Raw genomic sequence first — 13,279 nt, 5'->3', positions numbered from 1 at the left:
TGGCCGTGTAACCTTGAGCAAGGTACTTAACCCCAATTGCTTAGGGGCGGCCAGGTGGCTCAGCGAGTAAGAGCACCGGCTCCAGTGTCGGGATGACCTGGATCAAATCCGGGCTCAGATACTCAGCACCACACCCAGAAATAACTGGCCGTGTAACCTTGAGCAAGTTACTTAACCTTGATTGCTTTAAAAATAAATAAATAAATAAATGTGTGTATTTACATATACATATATGCATGTGTCTCTGTATAAAATATTTACAGATACATACACATGTGTGTGCATATTCATAATACATACCTATATCTAAACACATAGGTGCTTAATCAATGCTTATTGGAGCTCATTGGATTGGACTAGGATTGCATTCCTGTGGGTCCATAAGTCTGTGTATGTCAGTGTCTGTTTGTATCTTTGGGCACCATTCTGCATCTCTCTCTGTGTGTTGAGTCAGCATAGCATAAAACTGGGCTTGGAGTCTAGAGATCTGGGTTAGAATCCAGCCTGTGACACTTCCCTCCCAGACTCATAGATCTAAGAGTTGGCAGGGATCTCAGCATCCTCTGAGTCCAACCTCTTTACTCCAGACCCCTAGTGAACATCGAGCCTTTGCCTGGAATCTCCCAAAGCAGTCTGTTCCACTTTAAAACAGCACCAATTGTTAGGAAGTTATGACTTCCACCCATTGATCTGGTTCTGCCCTCTTGAACCCTTTCTCCTCCACACTACACCCTTCCCACTGCCCCCAGTTCTTTCACTTGGCCCTCTGATATCCCTTAGTTGCTGAGCAGCTCTGGACAAGCTAGATTATTCCTCAGACCCTGCTTCATTTTCCTCATGTATAAACTAGGACTAATAGTCTTTGCACTATCTGTCTCTCAGGACTGTTGGGAAGGGAGTACTTTGCAAACCTTAAAGGGGCTGCAGAAATGTGAGTGACGATGATTATTGCCTAGATCACACTAACTTCTGGATTGTCAGGTGGTCAGTGAATTCCCATGGAGACACTGGCATCAAGGTATCAGATCTTCTTAGGGAGAAGATGCTATGAATTTGGGTTGGGCTTCTCCGCATCCTGAGGCTTGACTGGACTAGAACCAGTTTCCATGCAGGGGTTGAGAGGTGGGGCTGGGGAACAGGAAGGAGGGCTGTTTTCTCCTCTTGGGGCACTGTGCATTCTGCTTCATCATGGTGCCTCATAGGATAAGAGGGATAGAGAGATTCTGTCCTCTGATTCGCCAGGTGGCCCTGGGCAAATTGTTGAACCTCTGCAGTTTGGAGTCCCCAGGAAGCTGGGAGTGCCCTCCCTACTCCTCCCTCTCCCCAAGGGAATGTCAGGAGAGTATGATGAGGTCACTGAGAGGAACTTGGGCTTATTGATGAGCGGGCCTATCAAGGTTTTCCCCTCAAAGGACTTCCTGTTGGGACATGCCGGCTCTAGCCATTTCCCTGCATTGGCCAATTAGAGATATTGCATGTTGGCTTACCCACTAACCCAATATGTGCAGAGTCCTGGCTGGCACGCTGAAAACCGCATGCCAGAACCTGGACCTGTCTTCCTACCTTCCCTTCCTGGGACCATCCCAAGACTTTCTCTTTCCTGATCACCAATGATGGAAGCTGTGTGGTACCATGGAAAGAAAACTGGACTTGGAATAGGAAGCCTTGGATTCAAATCTCATTTTGTAGATACTTATATATATGCACATTCTCCTTTCAACATAAAGAGGACAACCTTGAGCCCCCATCAGTATAACACGAGCTCTGAGGTACATAACCAACTGTTAAGTCAACAGGTGCTGAAGTATAAAATATTGCTAGGAGTAGTTGGCTCACAAGGAGTTTCCTGCACTGATGAAATTCCAGGTCCATCCCTCCCCACCCCAAAATGTGCCAGGCACTATTGAGCTGCTAGAGATTCCAAGACAAAATGAAGACAGTCCCTGGCCTCAAGGAGATTCCATTCAACTGGGAGGAAAACAATCTGAAAACAGGTAAGTGAATACAAGATATCTACCAACTGAGATGAGTCTTGAAGGAAGCCAGGAATTCTAATCAATCAATTTACAAGCATTTACTAAGTACCTGCTGTGGGCCAGACACTGTCCTAGATTTTGTGGATAAAAGTACATAGAAAAAACTCAATCCCTACTCTTGGAAGGGAGGAGAATTAGATGGGGAAGCATGTGATGCCAAATTTAGATAAAGCACAAATTCCTGTCCTCTGGGAGCTTATGGTCTAGTAGACTTTGTAAGTGTTTTCAATAGTGTGTGTGTGTGTGTGTGTGTGTGTCTGTCTGTCTGTCTTCCCAGCTAGATCCCAAGGCCCCCGGATCAGAGACTGAATCTTACCCTTTGTGTCCCCTCTAAGGGTTGTACAGTATTCTGCATACATATGACACATACTCAAAGAATGTTACTTGCCTGCATGGGGGTCAACATGCTAATGTGGTTATGCCCCCCTCAGCTCTCTCCTAGGATGCCAGTCTGTGATCCAGCCAGAACCTGGTAGGGAAGCAAATAGTTTGTCTGGAGTGGAAACACAGTGTGGTTTTGCTAATTGTCTCTGGCTGGGTCTCAGGGTCTTATTTTCTTGGGTCCAGGACAAACTAGAAAGCTTCCTGGCCAGGGTTCAGGAGAGTGACTGAGTGACTTTGGGTGAGTCTCTTTTCCTCTCTGGGTGTTTGTACGCTCACTTGCCAAACATGGGGCTTGGATCTTTAAAGCCCCCCCCCCCAAATTTGATGATGGAACTGGGTTAAAACTGAAGGGAAAACATGGGAATTTTGCATTTTCCAGGGTTTCTGTGGAGCCCTCTCATTGTGGCCCAGGGAAGGAGAGAGAAAGAGAGAGGAAGAGAGGGGAACAAGTTAAAAAGCTGCATCCTTCCCCCTCAGAGCTCCCATAGGTAGGGCTTTTCTTACAACAGCAATTATCTATTGAGCACCAGGAGCATTTAAAGGATGCAAGCAGTCATGCAGGGGCTCCAAGGGCGAAGGATCCAGGTTTCTCTGCAATATAGTCATCTGGGATTTTAGCTGCTCTTTCATGAGAGTAAGGAATCTGTCTCAGCTAAATGCTGTATCTTCTTGTCTCCTCCCCCTCCAGGACCAAGCAGAGTGCACTTTGCACATGGAAGGTGCTCAATAGATGCTTGCTTATTGTAAGAACAGTTTAAAAGGGCAGCTAGGTGGGTGCTGCAGTGAACAGAGTACCAGTCCTGGAACCAGGAGGACCTGAGTTCAAATTTGACCTCAGACACTTCCTACCTGTGTAACCCTGGGCAAGTTGCTTAACCTGGATTACCTCCAAAAAAAAGAGGTAATTTTGCTAAAAGAGCTCAGCTGTATTACCTGTGTGACCTTGGGGTAACTGTTTAAACTTTCTGGATCCCAATACCTCCTCTAAAAATGAGAGAATTAGGCTTGATGGCCTTTATGATCCTGTCGAGTTTTAAATCTGTGAGCCCATGAACTGGAAATACAGATAAATGCCATGATTAAGAAGCTTGAGGACAGAAAAAATGGCAAAAAGGAAAATGTGAGGGCCCAAAAGAGCAAGAGAAGAAGGAGCGAAAGGAAGAGGAGAAAAAAGAGAAAGGGAAGAGGGAGGAAGAAGCAGAAGGGAGAAGAATGGAGAAGAGATGAGAGGAAAGGAGGAGAGAGGAGGAGAGGAGAGGAAAAAGAGATGAAAGAGGAGGAGGGGAGAAGAGAGAGAAAGGAGAAGAGGAGAAGAGAGGAAAAGGAGAGGAAAGGAGAAGGAGTGGAGGGAAGAGGAGAAGAAAGAGGGGAGAAGAGAGAAAAACAGCTCAGGAGGAGATTTCCCAGGAGGTCCTTTCCCAAGAAACCTCCAACCACAGCCTTTAATGAGCTTCCCGGCTGGCCACCAACCCTTATTCAGCAACTCTGGCCATAAAGGTCAGCCCAAGCTGGGTTTAGTCACTGTCTGCCCCAGCAGGGAGCAGGTAGGGCCAAAGTCAGCCTTTATGTGCTTCTAGGAGCCTAGAGCGGGAGAGAGGCCCTTGAGGCCTGGGGTGAGGCTTTGTGGTCACCCCCGACCCCTCTAAAACCTTTCTTTGCCAAGTCTTTTCCTACTTGACGATCTCAGTGACTTTTTCTCATTCCTCATCCTTCTTGACTTCTCTGCTTTATAGGATACTACTGCCTCCACTTTTTCTCTCACCCTTTTTGGTAACTCATGGCTTCTGTGCCACCATTCTGACCTAGTTCACTACTTCTCTGAACTGGCACAAGGTAGTATGGAGTAGTGGGAAGCATGCTTGATTTGGAGTGAGAGAACCTAGGTTCCCATCCCACTTCTGCCTTTTACTCCCTGTGTGGGTAAGGCACTTAACTTCTGTGGTCCTTAGTTTCCTCATCTGTCAAATGAGGAGGTTGGGCTAGGAAGGCACTCAACCACCACATCAATTGGCTGACCTGGTTTTTAACTCATCCTTTATGCCTCTTTCTCTTCTTTCCTTCTCACTATGGCCTTAGTCCTCAGGCTCTCTGCTCCTCTCTTGACTTGTTACCTTGATCTGAACACATCTGGAGTATTGGGTTGAGTTCTGGGTTCCATCTTTAAGGAACACCATTGATAGTTACAGATATGTTCTGTTCCTCATGGAATAAAGCTCCTCTAGGGCAGGAATGGTCTTAAAATACTTCTTAAATCCAGTTGAATAACCTGGTGGGAGCTGGAGCCGTGCGGAGGTCCTGTTTTTACTCTGCCATCTTGGCTCCCCAGTTGAATAACCTGAAGGAGAGGTTCAGAAGAGGTTGATAGTGAAAGGTCTTCAGATGATGCCACGAGAGGATTAATTACAGGGACTGGAGATGGTTAGCTTGAAGAAGAGAAGGTGGGGGAAAGGATGGAAGAGGGGATGGTGGAGGGCTAGTTTGTGGAAAAGGGATTGATTAGACATGTCCCCTTTAGTTCCACAGGGGCAGAGCCAGGAACAGTGGGTGGAAGGAGGCTGCGTTTAGGCTTGATGTCAGAGAAAACTTTTAGATAATCAGAGCTGTCCAAAAGTAGACATGGCCACCTTGGGACGTTATGAATTCCTCTTCACCCGTGGTCTTCAAACACTGACTGGTTGGCCACTTGCTGGCTGTGTTGTAGGGGGCATCCTTGTTTAGGTGTGGGTTGTACTAAATGGCCCTATTCCCACCCTGAGGTACTGAGATACTGGGATTCAGTGGCAATCTCATAGACCCCCATGGTTTCCATATCCCTTCCATGTGACTGAGCATTCTGAATATTGTGGATCTGGAGACAGAGGAAACCTTAGAAATCCTCTTAGTTTCTCTGATTCTGGGCATTCTGCTGCCACCTCAAATATAAGTGATATGAAATAGAACTCACTATTATTATATCATAAATATTGTAAAATAAAATAAATATAAAATTAAAAAAATAAAATCAACTAGGAACTTCTAAGTAGATCATACAGTTTGTGTGTGAAAATTAGGGGCAATAAAAGAATGAATACAATAGTAACTCCCCTGAAGAGGGACATGACAGCTGTCAGTCTAGTTGGGGAGATGAGACAAGAACACTGGAAAAATTAAGTATGTGTAATGGGCCTATGGAGAGTGCACTCCCTCTTGAGACTGCTAGGTGGTGCCATAGTGGATAGAGTACTGGGTCTGGACTCAGGAAGACCTGAATTCAAATATGACCTCCATACTTTCTAGCTGTTTGACCCTCAGCAAGTCATTTCACCTTTGTCTCTGTTTCCTCAACTGAAAATGGGTTTGTAATGGCACCTACCTCACAGGGGTTGTTGTGAGGACCAAAGGATGTAATATTTGTAAAAGAGCTTAGCAACATGCCTGCAAGGTAGTGGGAATTAATAAAAATGATGATTTTATTCCATTCAGCCAGTCAGCCATTTATTAATGCAGCCAGCAAGCATTTATTGAGTGCCTACTGTATGTCAGGAATTCATGCCTTGAGAATCAAAAGTTTAAGGATTTATGTGAAAAAAAATCTAAGCAGTTCCCCCAAAGATATGACCATCCTAGCCCTTCATGGCCATCCAAGTAAGAAGAGGGCCCAAAGACAGCTGGGCAGGAATGCATGGAAATCTCTGTGTAGGAGTTACTGGGAGAGAGACTCATAAGGATGACTGAAGCTCCCAGGACAGTGACCAGCTGTCATATAGAAGGAATCAACTACAAGAGTCAAACCACAGAGCCAAGATGGGGGCCGTGGGAGCCACGATGATGTGTCAGAGTCATGCAAAGTGCCATTGGACCACAGGATGAGGACCTGAAAGATGAAGATGTAGGGTGAAGGAGAGCACGGACCCCCTGAGCCCTAAGGGTAAAGGGCAGCACCAATGCACTCTGTCTCTGTGGGGGAGAATGAGGCACACTTAGAAACCTGCCCAGGAGGCTGACTGATCCATCCCTGGGTCTGATATTCCAGCCAAACTTGTCAATCCCCTTTGCTGTTTCTCCAACTCTCTGCTCCCAAGCTGTTCCCCCACTCATCTGGACTTACACAGCATCTGTAGCATGCATCACTTTCAGCTTCAAGCTTAGCTATGCAATTCTGAAATCTGTCCTTTTCTTCTCTCCTCTTTCTCTGGGTTTAGACTCTGGGATCGCACTGCAAATTGCCTCACCTGAGCTTATGGTTAATAACCAAATCCTCATTTTCTATCTATAAACAGATGTGGTGGGGAACTGACCCATGGGAGCCCTTTCCTCAAAGCATGGACAGTGTATTATGTCTGTTGCCAAGCCAAGGAGAGGTTTAATGTGCCTGCTTCTGGAAGTCTCTGATGACATGGAATGGAGGGCCCACTCTCCACTTCACAGCATGCACAGGTATGACTGTTTTCTGTTTGTAACCACATGGTGAAAAAATGGACTTTTTGATTGACTGCTGCACCGGACCTGGGAGTGAATACACAAGACTCCCTTGAGAAGTGACTTGCCTTTTTCCCTTTCCTGGTGACCACAGGGAAGGAGGAGTTGTGGCCTCCAGGTGGGGCAGGGGCCTAAGGCTTTCTCTCACCCACAGCTGCCGTGAAACTGAGAAGCTGAGAAAGCCTGGTTTTGCTCTTTCTGAATACCAGCCATCAACACTAGGGCCAGTTGTCTGTATTCCCCAACCAAGTTGACATGAGTCCATGAAAGCATGGCCCCATTGACCCTTCTTTCCCTGTATCTTGGTTTATGGAGTACTGGGGATGGAACAGAGTAGGTTGGGATCTTGAGAGCCTTGAAAGGTCAGGAGAGCTACCAGAAGTCTGGGAGACAAGGTTTGTAGATGTCTGAGCCCTAAGGAGTGACTGGGACCTGACCCAAAAGTGCATTGATCCAGCAGCTAAGATGCTGGGTTCTACAAGCAAAGGATTGACTTTACCCATCAGCTCTACTGCATTCATAAGAGGCCTTGGTGGGGGTGGATTTGATCTAGAAACTGCTTTGAGTTTGAGCCCCAGGGACTGAGGAGGTATAGAGGAGAGTGTGCCCCTGGAAGATTGAGGGAGAGGTCATACTTTGTCCTGGCCGTGTCTTCTCAGTAAATATCCCTTTGTAAAAACTGGTTCATATTAAATTGATTAAATTGACTAGTGGCAGTCAATGGCAATTGATACTGGGGAAGACACACCAGAATGGGAGGTCAAGGCAAGAGTATTAGAGAAGATCCCCATTGTTCCTCAGGGCCACCTCTAGAACCTTGAGGGTCTGGAGATGTAGTGAGCCTCACTCTGAAAAAGGAAGTTCAGAATGTTGCTACATGTGGGCATCCCCTCCTCTCCATTACACAGATCAATTCTACTTGTCCCATAGCCATAAAACAGCTCCGGTGGCCATAACTCTCTAGTGTACTATAGCTTGTCATATTCAAAAAGCAACTCAGAACTGGGAGTCAGAGTAACTCTATTTCTTAGAGTCTGAGGAGGCATGTCCCAGGCAATCAATAAATAATAAACATTCATTAAGTGCTTACTATGGGCCAGGCACTGTGCTAAGTGCTGGGGATAGAAAAAGAGATGAAAGACAGTCCCTGCACTCAAGGAGTTTATAATCTAATGGGAGAAATAATGTGCAAGCACATACACACATATATGTTTATATATATATTGTTTATATATAGCATATACATATGATAAATAGGAAATAATTAACGGAGAGAAGAGGATATTAAGAGGGAATGGAGAAGGTTTCCTTTAGAATGTGGAATTTTAGTTGGAAATTAAGGGAAGCCAGAAAGTTCAGTAGTCAGGGCAGAGAAGGGAGAGTGTTCAGGCATGAGGGACAGTCAGAGAGAATGCCAGGAACTGAGAGCCGGAGTGTCTTGTTCATGGAACAGCCAGAAGGTCAGTGTCACTGTATAGAAGGGGAACCGCATGTATTGGGGAGTAAAGTTTAAGAAGACTCAAAAGGGGGATAAGTTATGAAGGGCTTTGAATCCCAAACAGCATTTTGTATTTGATCCTGGAGGCAACAGGAAGTCACGGCAGTTTACTGAGTAGTGGGGTGACATGGTAAAACCTCTATTTTAGGAAAATCACTTTAGTGGCTGAATGGAGGATGGACTAGAGTAGGGAGAGAGTGGTGGCAGGTAGGACTCCCCCCCTCCCCACCCCAGCAGCTATTGCAATAGGCATGAGGTGATGACAGTCAGTACCAGGATGGTGGTAGTGTGAGATGAGAAAAGTCAGTGTATGTGAAAGATGCAAAGGTAAGATCCATGAGACATATTGTAGAAGTGAAACTGTCAGACCTTGGCAAGAGTGTGGATATGGAGGCGGCAGGGTTCTATAAAGTGAGGAGTCTGGGATAAGTCCTAGGTTGGGAGCCTGGGGGACTGGGAGGGTGGGATTGCCCTCTATGGTAAGAAGGCAGGTAGGAGAGAAAGGGGGATTAGGGGAAAAGAAAATGAGATCTGCTTTGGACATACTAAGTTTAAGGTATCTACTGGACATCCTGTTCAATATGCCTGAAAGGCATTTGGAGATGTGAGATGGGGGGTCAGGAGAGCTACTGGGGCAGGAAAGGGAGACTTGAGATGGTCATTAAATCCTTGGGAGCTGATGTGATCACCAAGGGAAGTAGTAAAGAAGGAGAAGAGAAGAGGGGCAGGACAGAACCTTGAGGGACACCTATGACCAGAGGACATGATCTGGAGGATAATTTAGCAAAGGAGACAGAGGAAGAGCGGTCAGAGAGGTAGGAGGAGAACCAGGAGGGGGGTGTCCCAAAAACCTAAGAGAGAGTGATCAACAGTGTCAAAGGCTGCACAGAGGTCAAGGGCAGTGAAGACAGAGAAAAACCCATTGTTTTTGGCAACTAAGATCATTAGTAACCAGAGAGAGAAGTTTTGGTGGAATGATAAGGTCAGACACAAGACTGTAAAGGGTTCCTTTGAGTTTAGCTACAAAGGGAAGAAGAGGTATAGGACTAAACAGTTAGCAGAGTTAGGAGAATTAAGTGAGGGTTTTTTGTTTTGTTTTTAGAATAGGAGAAACCAGGGCATGTTTGTAGATAGAGGGAGAGACTGAAAATAAGTCAAAGAGCAGGGATGAGAAAGGGGTCAATCTGTTGGAGGAGATAGGATAGAATAGAATCCATGACAAGTGTACTGTCCCTCCCTTTATACTTAGATCAAGTCAAAATCTGCCTCTCTGCATCTTCTCATTATCACAGAATTTTAGAATTGGAAGAGAACTCCGTGGCCACTCAGCCATTCATGACTGACAAAGACCCTCTTCAACATGCTCCGTAAAATAGTAATCCAGTCTTCCCTTGGCGATCTCCAAGGAGAGAGAGTCCACCACTTTCTTTTTTTTTCTTTTTTTTTTTTGGAGGGGGGAAAGGTAGGGCAATTGAGGTTAAGTGAGGAGTACACCACTTTCCAAGGCAGCCCCTTCCCCTTTTGGACAGCTCTAATTGTCAGGAAGTTTCTTCTAACATCTCTTTCCAGCTTCCCTCCAATGCTTCTGATTCAGCCCTCTGGGGCCTCTTCTATAGGACAGCCCAGATAGATACTTGAAGGCAATTATCACATCCCCCTGACTCTTCGCTTTGTTTCTCCAAACTAAATGTTCTCAGTTCCTTTCTTCCACTAATTCTCATTTGACATAAACTCAAGGCCCTTCCCCATTCTGATTGTCCTGCTCTGGACATTCTCCAGCTTATTAATGTTCTTCTTAAGCCATGGTGTCTAGAACAAAACACAATACTCTAGACTCAGTCTGACCAGGGCAGAGGACAACTAAGGCTCCTTATTCCTATAAGAGATACCCCTTTTTATGTGACCCAAGGCTACATTAGTCTTTTTGGCTGTTATTCACACTGGTAACTCATACTGAGCTTGTGGTCCACTAAAACCCTAAGATCTTTTTTTTTTTTGTTTGTTTTTTTAGGCTAATAGCATCTTAGATTTGGGTAGTATTTTTTTATTTGTTCTAGATTCTACATTTTTACTCAACAATTTCCATGTTCAGCCCAATGTTCTAGCCTGTTAAGATATTTCTGAATCTTGAGTCTGTCACCCAATTGCTTTCCTTTTTTTAAAAGATTATTTTCTTTTTAAAAAAAAATTTTTTACAGGGGGGAGGGCAGGGCAATTAGGGTTAAGTGACTTGCCCAAGGTCACATGGCTAGCAAGTGTTAAGTGTCTGAGGCTAGATTTGAACTCAGGTCCTCCTGACTTCAGGGCCAGTGCTCTATTCACTGGCCCACCTAGCCGCCCCCAGCTGGTTTTTTTCATCCCATCTGGAATGTTGATGAGAATGTCACTTATACCTTTATTCAGGTCATTGATGAATATGTTAAATACATTTATTTAGTGCTTTAAAATTTGCAAAGCACTTTACATATATTATCTTATTTGATCCTCATAATAACTTTGGGAGCTGGGCGCTATTATTATCCCTGTTTTGCAGATGGGGAAATTGAGGCAGAGCGTGGTTGAATTACTTGTTCAGGATCACAAACTAATAACTACCTGAGGCATAATTTGAACTCAGGCCCTACTAACTTAAAGTTTAGTGCTCTATCCATCTACCTACCATCAGCCTAGGAATAGGCTGACAGTGTACTGTTAATGACTTTTGTCTGGACTGGGTTGCTCAGTGAGTTCTAAATCCATCTCACTTGCTGACAGCTCGCCATCTTCCCCACAAGAACAGTATAAGAAGCTTTGCAAACACTTTGTAAAAATAAGTAAGTGAATCGAGACATTGTTGTGATCTGCCCATTTGGTAACCTTGCCACAAATGTCAGTGAGCTTGGTCTGGCTTGACCTGTTCTGAATGCAGCCTGGCTGACTCATCACGGTCACTGCTGCCCTTTCTAGTTATTCACCTACCGTCTGTTCAATACCACTTTGCCAGGAATCAAAGCCAAACTGACTGAGCTGTTTCAGACTTTGTCCTGCCCACCAGAATGTTTGCTCTGTTCTGCCCCTCCAATATTCTCCCATTGTTTGTCATCTTTCCTATGTCTTTGTTGTGAGACATGTTGTCAGACATGTATGTGCATGGAGTGTTTAAGAAAGACTAGCACCTCTGGTCTGAGGGCTGCCAAGCCCTTTCCAGGGCAGTTCATTCACTTTTGGTGCCCACAGTCACCCAACTCTCAACTGTGGCTCCAAAAAGTTGTAGCATGCGTAGCTACAACTCAATAAACCATCTCAGCAGATGGACTAAACCAAGTTGAGGGTTAACCTATGGGCTTCAAACCTACTGGTGAGTTAGGGAGATGTCTACCCCAAATGTGAAGACTTTCCCTGGTGAAATGAGTGGATGAGAACAATTTATTCCAACCACCATGAAGGTGACTGAAGCAAGGGCTGTGGAGTGCTTAGGGCTTGGTCAGATGTCAAAGACCCCAAGGCCATTCACTGCATCCCAGGCCATGGCCAGCCATCTTGACTTTTGTCCTGCCACTGGGATGACTCTGGGAGAGAGAGTGATGACTTTGCTCAACTCTGACTCATTAAATCCAGTTCATGCATGAGTCAAAACATCACCCCATGATGTCATCGGTCCTCTTCAAAAACAATTTTACACATATATGTACATACATATATGCACATATATGTACATACGTGTATATATATACCTATTTGTGTCTACTGGTAGCCATCTCTAGGGTGGAATGACGGAAGGGAAAAAGGAAATTTACATGATAATTTTGTTGTCTATTTGCGAGGAATAGCAAGTTATGCACAGTAGATTTGCCCTGTCATGTGTACTCCTCTTTTTAATTGTCCTCTGTTATGGAAATGCTTGTTTTATTCCATAAATGAAAAATAAAATTCAGTGACAAAAAATCCCAAAGAACAAACAGCAACAATGACGTCACCACCTTTTCTTTCAGGATCTGAGGATCACTGGGGCCAAGTGACCTGAAATCATTAAGGACTGCTGCAGGTACTCTTCCTGTCTCCATATTTAGCTTGATTATCAGCTCCCCATCATCATTTCTGTTCTGTGCTTTTTGGTCAAATGATCCGTCTCCTAGGCAGAGAAAACTGAAGTAAAATACCCCTGGAGCAGCCCTCCCTTGGGTCTGCTGTCTGATATCATCTTATTCATCCCCAGGGTTGGTCCTCCCCAATGAGGTCTCAGTTCCCCCGTCTTTCCCCACTACAGCTAAAAATCAAAACCAATACCTGATTGACCTCAGCTCCTTCTGACCATTAGCCTTCCTGATACCTTTCTTCTAGGACCATGCCTGTTATCTGCCCTGGATTCCATCTGCTGAAAACGTTTTTTTCAATGGCTGAACAAGTTGTGGTATATGAATGTAATGGAATACTATTGTGCCATAAGAAACAAGGAGCAGATGGACTTCATATTTGCCTGGAGAGGCTTATACGAACTGATGCTGAGTGAGAAGAGTGCAGCCAGGAGGAATTTGTACACAATTACAGACACAACATCTGTGTGACGACCAACTTTGATAGACTGGACTCTTCTCAGCAATGCAGGGTTATAAGTCAACCCCAAAAGACTCATGATGGAGAGAGAGGTCTACATCCAGAGAAAGAACTGAGTTTGAACCCAGATTGAAGCAAACTACCTGTTCTTTTTCTTTTTCTTGTTTGGTTTTGTTTCCTCTTTCCCATTGTGTTCATTCCATCAGATACAATCCTTCTTTATAACCTGACTAATGTCTAATATGAAAGTATTTGTAGATGCTATACTTGATTGTATGCCATCATGGGGGGGGAGGGGAGGGAGAGGGAGAAAATTTGAAACTCAAGGAATTGTCGAACTGAATCTTGTAAATTAAAAGTAAACAAACAA

The 13,279-nt window shown here is 44.8% G+C and overlaps 1 long non-coding RNA gene across 2 annotated transcripts in view; it reads left to right on the top strand.

Annotated features, from left to right (window-relative positions):
- The window catches only part of LOC138146141 (uncharacterized), a 49,105-nt gene extending 35,826 nt beyond the window's left edge, over positions 1-13,279 (top strand). For both annotated transcript variants that reach the window (XR_011164402.1, XR_011164401.1), the window contains 3 exons: positions 6,680-6,836; positions 12,348-12,400; positions 12,697-13,279. This is a non-coding gene — a long non-coding RNA (uncharacterized lncRNA). The remainder of the gene's footprint in view (positions 1-6,679; positions 6,837-12,347; positions 12,401-12,696) is intronic.

This window comes from Petaurus breviceps, unplaced genomic scaffold (assembly GCF_028583685.1).
Source record: "Petaurus breviceps papuanus isolate PSGF00001 unplaced genomic scaffold, PetGlider_PUasm1.0 139, whole genome shotgun sequence".
In the NCBI taxonomy this organism is placed as follows: domain Eukaryota; kingdom Metazoa; phylum Chordata; class Mammalia; order Diprotodontia; family Petauridae; genus Petaurus; species Petaurus breviceps.
This window is presented reverse-complemented; position numbering and strand designations above follow the sequence as displayed.